General features: G+C 41.0%; 1 pseudogene; it reads left to right on the top strand.

The window, feature by feature from the left end:
* The first annotated feature begins 900 nt into the window (after window positions 1–900).
* On the top strand, window positions 901–1,842 carry LOC116530392 (annotated as a pseudogene).
* Window positions 1,843–13,030: the final 11,188 nt, after the last annotated feature.

Here is a 13,030-nt window from a genome sequence, read left to right as displayed (position 1 = left end):
AAAGGGCAGCACACTCCAATCTGTGGGACTGGGAGCCTGGTACCCAGCATTCAGGCCCTCACTGGGGACCCACCCCTTTCCCACCAGAAGCCTGTCTGTTTCCTGCTGCTGTCCATGGCACCCAGGCTGCTCACACCAATAGGCACCAGCAAGACTGCTCCCAGCCACCTTCAGTGACCCCCTCAGCTTTCCTGCCCTCAGGCTTGTCTGCATTCAAAGTCTGGAGGGGGCTGAGGCAGCAGGGCCTGTTATGTCAGCACTTCCCTCAGCACAGGCATACCCAGCTAGACTGTGACAGTACTAGACTCAGTCCCAACCCTGCTCCAAGATCAGAGAGGGCGCTGGGAGTGCAGAAAGGCCAGGCAGCAGGAGCAGGCACCTCGGAGCATGCAAGGGCAATCAGGGCCTTCCAGGGCCCCCAAGAGTGCAAAGAGTCCCAGTCCACAGCCCAGACTTGGGAAGGCATGCAGCCTCAGCCACACCCCCTCACAGCCTTGGGTAGGCACTCCAGGTCCTGGCTGTGCCACAGCTGGCATCCGGGGCAGGGGCCACATTGCCATGAGCGCTCCGATTTTCCCAGCCAAGCCCCACAGCAGTAGCCCCCAGAGCCGTGGGCTGCAGGAGGGCCGTCTGCCTCTTCCCTGAGCCCTCCCAGCAGCCACTGGTATGACAGCAGTGGCTGCACCAGGCAGCCTACAGCTGCCATCACTGTCATCTACAATAATGCTCTGAACTTAGCTCCCGGCAGCTTTATGATGCCTCACTCTTAACTGTTTGTGGAGAGACAAAACCTCAAGACATAGGAGGAAAGCTTCAAATGTAAAAAATGTATACACATTAAAAACTAAAACTTAACGGAACCCCAAACATTTAAGGAAAAAGGGTGAAACACAAAAATAAAACCGTGATAAACATCAACCTGGCATTTCGAAGCCATACCAAGATGGACGCTGCGTGGCCCGGCAGCAGCTCCGGTGGCGATTCCTGCTCGGGCCTGATGCCAAGGCCCAGACGGACCACGAGGGTGACGCTGGGCCAGAAACTTCTACAGCTGTTGAGAAAAAGGAGAAGCCGCTTCCAAGACTTAATATCCATTCTGGATTCTGCTTTTGGGCACCCACTGTTGTGACCTATTATGCTGACTTCTTTAAAACCTTCAAAGAAAGCTTTCACACTAGCAGCTGGTTTCTCTGTGGCAGTGCCTTGTTGCTTGTCAGCTTACCAGTTGTGTTTTACTGCATAGTCTCTCTGGAATGGCATTGTGGAACTGGAGAATATGATGTCAAGTATCCAGCCTGGATACCCATTACCACTACCGCCTTTATTGCAGCAGGAATTTCCTTCAACATTACTTTATGGCATGTGTGGTCATTTTTCACTCCGTCATGTCGTTTACCCAGTTTATGGGGATTATAATGTTTATCTCACTCCTTGGATGATTTCTGGAGGGTCTTCTATGTTGACCAGGTTAACTTTGAACTCCTGGGATCAAGTGGTCCTCCTGCCTCAGCCTTCAAAGTAGTTGGGACTGCAGGCCCACACCACCATACCTGACTGGGCATGTAAATTTGAAGTGAATGGTTAAACATCCAGCTAGCTGAAAGCATGGCAGACCCTAACAGAAAAGCAACTACGTTGTGTGTTTTTGCAACTATGAAGTGAATGGTTTCCTGGGAAAAACTGTGACTTTGTATAACTGTTGTTAAAACCAGAGTAAATTACAATTCACTTGCAAAAACAAACAAAACAAAAACAAAATCAACCTATATGCATAAGAAAAGATACTGCAACCATGAAATACAAAAACAGAATCTGTGTCGGGGGACACAGGGAGTGGGGAAAAAAACTCAGAGACGTTTTTTATTTATTATGGAAATTTTTAAATACTACAGAAAAAAAATCAATGGGAAGTTCAGAATATAATGAGATATTTCCCAGAAAGTAGAACACAAAGACAAAAAAAATGGGAAATGGAAAGAAAAAGAAATAAAATTAGAAGGTTAAGCTAAGAAGTTCAATACCTGACTAGTAGGAATGCTAGAAAAAGAAATAAGAGAAAACAAGACAAAGAATGTGTATGAGAGAATAATAATTATATTTTTAAATATATAGTTTTTTTTTTTATTAAGTAGACTATTTTCCAGAACAGCTTTAGGTTCACAGTAAAATTGAGCATAGAATACAGAGATTTCCCACATACTCCCTCCTCCCCTACATACACACATATACATACTCCCCTACTAACAACATTCCCCACCAGAGTGGTACATTTATTACAATCAATGAACCTATATTGTCACCCAAGGTCCATATTTTATATTAGGCTTTAAACTTGGTTGTGTACATTCTATGGGTTTTGAACAATGTCTGACATGAATTCACTATGATAGCAACATATAGTTTCACTGCCCTAAACATCCTCTCTTCTCTCTCTATTCACCCTATGCTCCCCACTAACTCCTCACAACCACTGATCATGTTACTGTCTTCACGGTTTTTCCTTTTACGGAATGCCGTATCATTAGAATCATACAGTATGCCTCGTCAGATTGACTTCTTTCACTTGGTAATATGCATCTAAGATTCCTCCATGTCTTTTCATGGTTTGATAGCTTATTTCATCTTAAGCACTCAATACTATTGCATTGTCTAGATGTACAACATGTTATTTACCCATTCACCTACTGAAAGATATCTTGGTTGCATCCAAGTATTGGCAATTATGAATGAAGCTTCTATAAAGATCTCTATGCAGAGTTTTGTGTGAATATAAATTTTCAACTACTTTTGGCAAATACCAAGGACAGTGATTGCTATATTGTACAGTAAAAGTATGTTTTGTTTGCTAAGAAACTGCCCTACTGCCTTCCAAAGTGGCTGTACCATTTTGTGTTACCACCAGCAATGAATGAGAGTTCCTGTTGCTCCACATCTTTACCAGCATTTGGTGTTGTCAGTGTTCTGGATTTTGGCCATTTAAATAAGTGTGTAGCAGTATCCATTGTTGTTTTAACTTGCATTTCCCTGATCACATATGATGTGCTGCATCACTTCACATGCATATTTGCCATCTGTATGTCTTCTTTGATGATGAGTCTGTTAAGTTCTTTGGTCCATTTTTAGGCTGAGGTTTTTGTTTTTTATTGCTGAGTTTAAAATTTATCTGTATATTTTGAATAACAGTCCTTTATCAAAGATGTCTTTTGCAAATATTTTCTTCCAGCCTATGACTTGTCTTCTTATTTTCTTGGCAGTCCCTTTCATGGAGCAGAAGTTTTTAATTTTACTAAAATTCAGCTTACCAATTCCTTCATTTATGGATCATGCCATTGGTGGTGTATCTAAAAAAACAAATTATTGCCAAACTCAAGGTCATGTAGATTGCCTCCTATATTAATCTTCTAGGAGTTTTATGGTTTTGCATTTTACTTTTAGGTATATGATCGCTTTTGAGTTTCTTTTATGGTGTAAGAATTGTGTCTAGATCCTTTCTTTTTTTTTTTTTTTTTTTTTTTGCGTATGAATGCCCATTGTTCTGGCATCATTTGTTGAAAAGACTATCTGTGCTCCACTGTATTGCCTTTGCTATTGTCAAAGATTGGTTGACTGTATTATGTGGGTCTATTACTGGGCTCTCTATATGAACATTGAATATCTCTCCACTCATTTAGTTCTTCTGTGATTTCTTTCATCAGAGTTTTAGAGTTTTTGTTCATATTTTGTTAGATTTATACCTAAGTATTTCATTTACTTGCATGCAAATGTAAATGGCATTGTGTTTTTATTTTAAATTCCACCTGTTAATTGCTAGTATATAAGAAAGCAATTAACTTTTGAATATGAACCTTCTATCATGCAACCTTTCATCACTCAGTTCTAGGATTCTTTTGCTGATTTTAGATTTCCTTCACAGACAATCATATGATCTGTGAGCAATGTTTTATTTCTTCCTTATCAATCCATATATCTTTTGTTTCCTTTTCTTATTTTATTGCATTAGTTAGGACTTCCAATATGGTGTTGAAAAGCAATAGTGAGAAGGAATATTCTTGCTTTGTTCTTGATCTCAGTGGGAAAGCTTTGAGTTTCTCAGCATGAAGTATAGTATTAGCTGTAGGGTTTTTGTAGATATTTTTTATCAAATTGAAGAAGTACTCCCTCTATTCCTAGTTTTATGAGAGTTTTTATCATGAATGGGTGTTGGATTTTGTCAAATGCTCTTTATGAATCTATTTACATAACTATGTGATTTTTCTTCCTTAGTGTGTTGATGTGGCAGTATTCCATACAATTCCTGGAGAAAAGTTGTATTCATACATTGCATTCTGTAGCAGTACTACCTGCTAGGTTGTCTGCCTCCAGATCAACTGGTTTTGCCAGGAAGCCCAGCTCTCTCTGTGCCCAGGAACAACCAAAGGCATTTTCTTATCTAACCCATTATCAAAACAAAACTTGCAATTATAGATTCAGTTGGTAAATAACACACTCTCCCACTCAAGACTTTAGACAAAAGGGCTAGCACTCTTTCATAGCTTCCCTGGTGTTGTAAGCCACAGAGCAGCCCCTGATTTTGGCCTCATCCCATTTTTAAGTGCTTCTAAACTTACTAGACCGGAGAAAAAGGATGGTAAATAATTTTCATTCCTCTACTAAAACTAGTCAATTAGTAGAGCTCACTGGAGCACCACGCTGAAAGAATTGAGACCTGGTCTAGGCTCTGTGGAAAAGAGGGTACATCGTAATCCTGCAAAAGATTATCTTTTTTATATTCAGCAATTCCAAGTCTGATTTAACTATGATAGCCACTTTCTAAAGAATTTATCTTGGGAATAGTTTTTACTGAATATAGTCTAAAAAATTATGTGCTTTACATTGTACACTGCTCCATGTCTTAATAAGCTCATCCCTGGAGTCACAAAGGAACATGGCACATTGTGTAGCAATTCATACAGTCAGAGGGGTCATGATCATATAAAGACTGTCTTACTAATAAAAATAATCCAGTGTTTAAAATTTTGCTGACACTCTTTGTAGTTAGACATCACTCTTTATGATGAAAATTTCAGTCTCTGAGCTCTCCTCACTTACTGTATTCCTAATGGAGAAACCTGTATTCTGGGGAAACCTTCTTAAAGATTGACAAACAGAGAAATTTGAGTCTTCTCCTACTTAATTAGCATAACACAAAGATGTCTCTAGAAATATTTCTCAATACAATATGATTTTTGTAATGAAAATCTGAAGTGCTCAAAAGAGAAGAGTTCACTCTTTAGAAGTTCACACATGGATTAGTCCCTGTCATGTAACATTAGATTTGCATGTTTCAGTAGGTCAGCTGTTAGCATTGCTGCTCTAGGGAGGGATAGAGCAGGGGGCAGGGACAGGGGATTGGGGAGGTGGCCTCTCAGCTGTTGCATGTGGCATTGCACCTGTGTGCCTACTCAGAGCTTTTTGAAGTTTGGCCCCATCCAGAATACTTGTAGTTACTTGCATGCTGGTAAAGACAAACAGATTGATTTTTAGTTCTGAAAAAAAAAAATGCCTAAGGGCATTTTTTTTCCTGCTCTTTTTTCTTCTTGGACTCTACAGAACACTTATTATCAACTTTTCTGGAATTTAGGCAATCCTGGGAAAAGTATAGGGATTTATTCTCTACCTTTTATTGGTAACCTCCAACCGAGCTTTATTTTTTCCCTAGCAAAGGGGTCCTAAATCCACATACCTAGAAAACCCAGATGACCTGAACTTTTCAGTAAATCTATGCTACACTCAAATCCCTGACCATGGATGCCCTCCTGTGCCTCTCTCTTCTCATTCTGGCTGACTTAGTGTCTCATCTTCTTTCTTTCTCTCATCCATAACTCTAAGTGAAACTTATTTCTGTTTTTAATTGTTTGTACCCTCTTTACTATTTTTAGGATCTCAATCTGGAGAATCAGTGAGTGGTAGCAGAACTTCCATGGACACTGATATCAGATAGACTAGGACTCAGACTCCAGTGTATCCAGTGTCTGGATTTAGGCAAATTATTTAATCACTCTGAGCTTAAGTTTCCTCATGTGTACAACAGATATTTTAATAGCTATTTTGCAGGTCTTGTGGAGAAATGAATATGTGAAAAAGGCCTGATGGGTAGATGCTGAATAAATGGTATCCATTATTGTTGTTACTTTAATTATCATTGCTTCAATCTGCCAGTGATCACTGTCTATGTACTTTTCCTCCTCACCATGTTATTGCCCATCAACCTATCCCTTCTCTGTCATGGGCACAAAAGCACTGATCCAAAGCCTGAATTACTAGTTATCTTGGTCAAGACCATTTGGTTACTGCCCAGGAAAGAAGAGAAGCTCCCTTCCCATCCACTTGGCATAATGGGTCACATTATTTGCCAAAAGTCAACTAATGAGACCAGGAGACTTTGTCATAATCAAGCTACCACCTCCTGCAACCAAAGTGAAAACGTGAAGACTTCTGGGCAAGACTTTGAGTGAAGACTTCAGGTGTTTATCAATTACTTCAATTAAGGCTAAGCCCTATTCTAGATAGCTCCACAGCAACAGACTTTCTTCTCTTGCATTTTAACTGTAGCCAGTGACTCCAAACCATTCCTCCTTGGGGAGAAATGAAGAACTCCTTGTTCGGTTTAGGATTTGCAAACCTGGGGAATCCTCATCTTTACTAACCTATTGTCCTGGTTCAGCACTCTAGAGAACTCAGTGTCCCATGGGAGAATGTGACACAGCTGCAGCTTCCAGACAAACAGCCACCTCCCTTGTCAGAACAGAGAGGAAAACCAGGCCTCTGGGGCTCTGAGCCAGAGGAATTTAGAATGTATTCTCCCTCTTTGGTCAGCCACTTCCCTGAGCCCAAAGGACTTCCTGCACCTGCTTTTCTCTGACCTCTCTGAGAAGTCACAGTTCCTCAACAAGCTAGCCACATTTAGCATCCTTACCTACCTGAATATCTCCTACCCTAGCCTCCTCCCACCCCTATTCCCAGTCTCTTTACTTGCTCTTTCCTATGTGTGGAGAAATCTGGCATAGTCCTTCCTATTCTGACCTTCTGCCCTGAAAGGCACAGATGGAGAGATACTTCTTGGCTGAGCAATTATCTTGACACCAGCCACATTTGGGGAGAGAAGTGGAGAGACCACCAGTTTTTAGGACTTCTCTACTTCTCTATGATTGAGCCCTCATCATTAGGACTAAATTACTGAAACTGCTAGCAGCAGGGTTGTCGGGTCTCTCAGGAAAACTATACTAGATATTTCTACTCTTTTTGAGAAAACCTGCTCTCCCCACTGGTCTGAAAGAGGCAGCTCTATCCTCCCCTATGACCCTAACTGCTTGGGCCATGACAGTTTGGATCATGATGAACAACTGACCAAAGAGGACTCAATCCTTTACTAGACAGTGACTTATGACTCATGTAGTCCAGCTTGAACAGATGAGCTGGGCCAATCAGACCCTCACAAATTGTGTATCAACACACACACAAGCCAGTTGCTATCAGTACTGTCAGGAAGGCCACTAGAATCATACCCAAGATGAGAAAGCAGAGGAATTTGGTCAAGACAGAGCAGGAGGGAGTAGAAGCATGAACAGAGGCAGGGATGGGAAGGCCATGATGATATGAAGAGACAGAGCAGCCCCAGCTGTGTCTTCTAGCTCCCAGCCCCACCCTATGAGACTGACTCTACCTTTCATCTTTGTCCTATGACTGTCATTCAGTCGCCTTCTGGTGGAAGCTAGTTCAAACAAGGTTTTGTTTGTTTACAACCAAAAGAATCTTGACTGAAGCAGTTTCTCCAGAATAGATTCCTGTGTCTAAACATTTTCCCAGACATGCTGCATTGTAGTCTGAGTCTCCTGTTAGTTTGTCTAAATAATAAACATAGCCATCACTTTCTGAATGCTTTCCTTGTGCCAGGCAGTGTGCTAAGGGCTTCATACGCATTTGTCTCGTTTTTTCTCATAGTGATGTACTAATAGTATCCTTGTTATACACGTAAGAAAACTAAGAATTAGAAAAGCTAAGTAAAATTGGCCAAGGTCATGCACTTTCTAAGTAGGAGACCCAATATCTGACTCTGTGCTCCTAAGTATCCCTAGGATATTGTCTTCTGTACAGTCAGACTGGCAGAATGAAGCCATGCAGCTCCAACCTGCAGGAGTGTAGCTGTAGGCTCCGCAGGCTCTCCTGGGAGGAGCCAACATCCCAAAGCTGTAAGCCAGTAAGGATGTCCAAGGTGGGACTAAGAATTATAGAGACCACCACAGGCATTGGTCACAATATCCACTGTCCCAGCAGTGGGCCTCAAAAAAGATCAGATGTGTAAATCCCTTTTCCGATCTCCAGCTCACTATAGTATTCTAAGAGGAAGTGCAGAAAATTAAAACATATTAGGAGGCCGGGCACAGTGGCTCATGCTATTAATCCCAATACTTTGGGAGGCCAAGGCAGGCGGATCACCTTAGGTAAGGAGTTTGAGACAAGCCTGGCCAACATGGTGAAACGTCATCTCTACTAAAAATACAAAAATTAGCCAGACTCGGTGGTGTGCACCTGTGATCCCAGCTACTCAGGAGGCTAAGGCACGATAATTGCTTGAACCTAGGAGACAGAGGTTGCAGTGAGGTGAGATCACACCACTGCACAGGGCAACAGAGTGAGACTCCATCTCAAAAAACAAGGCCAGGCACTGTGGCTAACACCTGTAATCCTAGCACTTTGGGAGAGCGAGGCGGGCAGACCACGAGGTCAGGAGATCAAGATTATCCTGGCCAACATGATGAAACTCTGTCTCTACTAAAAATACTACTAAAAAAATTAGTCAGGCCTGTCTGTGGTCCCAGCTACTCAGGAGGCTGAGGCAGGAGAATCGCTTTAACCCAGGAGGTGGAGGCTGTAGTAAGCTGAGATCACACTACTACACTCCAGCCTGGGCAATAGAGCAAGACTTTGTCTCAGAAAAAAAAAAAAAAAAAAAAAAAAAAAACCCATGTTAGGAAAAGCAGATATGACTGCAAACTTCCCTACAGCACTGATGATTTTTTGGGGAAGAATTCCTAAATATATTAAGTAATACAGAGGTGAACTTGTTTTTTTAAAAAAATAATTCTCCTTTATTTACCCCTTGGTAACCCTAAACATTTTTTAATGAACATTTTCTAAAAATAATGTCCTAGAGATTATCTTTATTGTTAGGCTTCTGCTTCACTGACACACAATCCACAAAACTTATTTATTTGTACAGGAAAAGATAAAAATAAATGCAAGTTGACACTTAATGAAGTATAGATGGTAGCATGGTATTTATTAAGTTTTCCAAGCCCCAATTTTGATCAAGCACTATTAATTATCCTCCAGAGTATCTTCTAGGATAATAGAAATGACATTAAATGAAGATGTTTTATTCAAAAACACATTGACCTTTCCAGGACAGATAAATGACTGATATTGGGGGTCAGCGTATAATACTACTATGGGAAGAAAGACAACAATATGTGCAAATAGCAATTACATGTGCTCAAGAAGTTGTTGCGGTTTTGATTTTTTTTAACTAGAGCTGTAATTACAGGGCTACTAAAGATGTAAAGTATATAGTTAAGCTTTCGTCAGCACTTTTATTGTAACTTAGTGAGATTAGTCATTTTCATTGTTCCCTTTGTATGCCAAAAATGGAAGACAGCTGTTTGTGCACTAAAAACTTCTTTTTAAAGGACAGTTCTCTCTGGTTATCAAGCATATTTTGCCATCAGGGAAACATATTTTAAAGCTTTTGCACTGTCAAAATGAAGTGTGTAGGAATGATTGCTTTAGCTGTTACTTCTAAATAATGACAGGAAGATTTAACATGTGGAAATACTGCTCGACGATGACATAAAATATCAGGCTAGATTCACAACAATTCCAATCCCTGTCTCTTCCTGCAAGATGTATCCCTGATGGCAGTCATCAGTCCCTGAATTCATTCCCTGAGCTTGAGAGTTCTGTAGAGGTGTTTAGGGCCAGTTCTGTGGCAGTCCTCATGGAAAAGTCTGAGGACTGGTAACCTACATCATGACCAGCCCGTCACCCAAGAACACAGCCAGCTTCTTTTGCAAGGTTGTACCCATTTAGATTTGATTTCTATCAAATCTAAATCTGAGAGTTGTGACTGACTTAAGCCTATTCATCTTTCAAGGTATAAACCTCAAGAATTTTTTTCCACTACTTCATTAAATATTTGCCATCTAACAGACCAAAAAGCATGCAGCTTAACTACATTTTAAATAAAACTCATGTGTATCATTTTTTCTTAGTTGCAACATGTCAAGTTACCAAGAGAGGTAATATTTATATCTCTTCTGTGGATGTTTTAAAGATCAACATTTTTTTAATTCCAGACACTCAATTATTTTGTTTCCCTATTCAACAAATAATCTAATAGGAAATCTACTGGGCTGCTTTGCAGAAGGAATTTTTTTAATAGTCTGGACTCTGAAGGTTATACTTTAGTTACTGAGTAAGACCTAAAAACATAAAATAATTAAATAACCAACACTAATCAATGTATTAAAAGATGTCTATGGCATGGATGGAGAGGTGCAGCTCAGACCTGCTTTTAAGAGTCACTGCCCATCTGTCAAGACCGTGGAGAACAGACAACCTCCAGCTGTTAACCTCTTCAGCTTCCAAGACAAGGTTACAGTCTTCTCAGGGGGCATCTAGACAGTAACTTAGCAAGGCAATAGTACAGGACCTGGCCGTTTCTGCCCAGTGAGAGTCCCTCTAACATGCCCTCTGCTACAGGACTCTCCACTGGACTGCAGGAACTTTATAAGGTCTGCATGCCATTTGATGGCTCCTGTGCTCAATCCCACTTCTTTTTCTTTCACCACAATCACTTATCAATAAACCTTTTGCAGTCCTAACTATGTCCCAGAGTCTGCTTTCTGGAGATCCTTACCTGCAACAGGGTCAAAATATTAGCCAAAGTCAAGAAGGGGTTGGAACCAGGACTCTGCCATTAGCGGAGGTGAAGGGGAGTTGGGAGAGGTATTAAAGTTCACCAAGGGATTTGTGACAATTAATGAGCTTTTAGTTCAACTCCCTTAAATGATACCTGTACGTGGAAGGCCAGGGAAGACCAGGAACCAGTGAAAGAGAGTTCAGATAAGACCACTCCAGTGTAGGTTAGAGAGGAATGGCACTCCAGGAAGGAGGATGTGGCTCTCCACCATTCCTCTCCTGAGAAAGAGACCTTTGTAGTGATGTTGTGGGGCAAGTTCATATCTTGCACTGAGAAAAGCTCAACTGGAGTCCTAGCTCTCTCACTGAGAATCTGTGTGACACTGGACAGGCCACTTTACTTCCCTGGATATCCTTCTTTTACAAGGTCTGATGTTGATTCTCCTGCCCACCTCACAGTGCAGTGAAGTGGAACTAAGTGAGATAGTTTACAGAAAAGCATTTTATTGGCTGAACAGCCCTGTGATAACTAAGAGAGGATAAGGTCTTGTTGCCATGCCACATATGAAGGGCTAGGAGGAAGCATGTATGATGGTGGTGACAGAGCACCACCACCACCTCTTTCAGATACCAAGGGAGGGTGTGCAGAGCTCATCCCTTCTGAGAATGTCCACTCCCCCTCTCCTCAGCATTGGCACCCAAAGTCTAAGGACTTACGCTCTAGATACATTTAGCAAATCTCTTCCTTTTCAAATGTATATCACTTATTCATTTTTTATTTTCTTCCTAATATATTTATAATTTAATCTGGTGATGTTAGGACAAAATATGCACTTAACACATATTTGGACTGAATTGAACTGATCCCTTAATTATTTATTCTAGTGGTCTTTAAATGCTTTGTGATAGCTTTCACAAGCTGCTTTTTAATATGGTAACAGCCCGTTCTTTACGTCAGAGTGAATGTCACTAGGTGTTAAAGAACACGTTAGCTACCACATTCAATAGGAGAGAATGACTTAGGACAGCAGGAAAATAAAGATTCATGGCCTTTAGTTTGTCTTCAGTGAATTTTTTAGAGACAAAAATTACCTGTGACCCTGATAGTTCCTATGACGTATAAATTGCATTCTGGACCTGGGTGGGAGGGGAAACATAATGCCTTTTATTTTGTTCTTGTTTCGTTTTTCCTTTTTTGTGTTCAGTGTCTCTTTCCCAATTTCTTCAGATAATAACACTCCCACTTCGGACAGAGACTATACTCCCTATCCTCAGTTAGTTCTAGTGGAACTGCCAATCACAGCAACTATGGTTGACCAGGATGGGCCCGCAACCAGGATGGGCTCCATCATGGTACTCATCCCCCTGGCCTATGTGACTGTCCCAGAAAGTAGAAAATAACTCAAGCCAGCTAAGTGAATTAACTTATAGATGGACATTCAAAAAGTGGCGTTCTTTTCATCCTCTGTAGAATGAAGGGTGGGCTGGTGTAAATAAACTTACAGCTATCTGGGGTCAAACTCTTCCTTTTTCTTACCACACAGAAGTCTGTGTGCAGTGGTAGCAAATGAGGCCAAATTCCAAAAGGAGAAAAGAGGCAACAAGGAAGAAAGACAGGGTGGTGGGGGAGGAGAAGAAAGAAAAAAAGGCAGGATTAGAGAAAAGGAAAGAAGGAGTAGGAAAGAGACAGGGAGCTGAGACAGCAGCTTTTATTTCAGACTATTTCAAAAGTCAAGAGCAGAGCTAAGAATAGATGTTCATAACGGCCAATCCAGTTTTCAGGCCATATACACATGCTCCCTGACCCCCATGCAGGCTTTCCAGTAACAGGGATTATAGAGAGAAAGAGAGGTAGACAGATGGTTATAGACAAGAAAGAAGAGAAAGGGTGTAATAGAGGAGTGAGGGAGAAGAGGAAAGAGGACAGAGGGAGTTCAAAAGAGAGAGACAAGAGGGGAGGAAAGGAAAGAAGAAAAGAGGAAAGAAGAGCAAAGATGACTAACAGTGTATAAATATACTACAGAAGTGACTAAGTGAAAGGTTTCAGTATTATCATGTTGACTTACTTGCTAAA

This window comes from Sapajus apella, unplaced genomic scaffold (genome assembly GCF_009761245.1).
Source record: "Sapajus apella isolate SASKATOON/1434 unplaced genomic scaffold, GSC_monkey_1.0 scaffold66, whole genome shotgun sequence".
Taxonomy (NCBI): Eukaryota; Metazoa; Chordata; class Mammalia; order Primates; family Cebidae; genus Sapajus; species Sapajus apella.
This window is presented reverse-complemented; position numbering and strand designations above follow the sequence as displayed.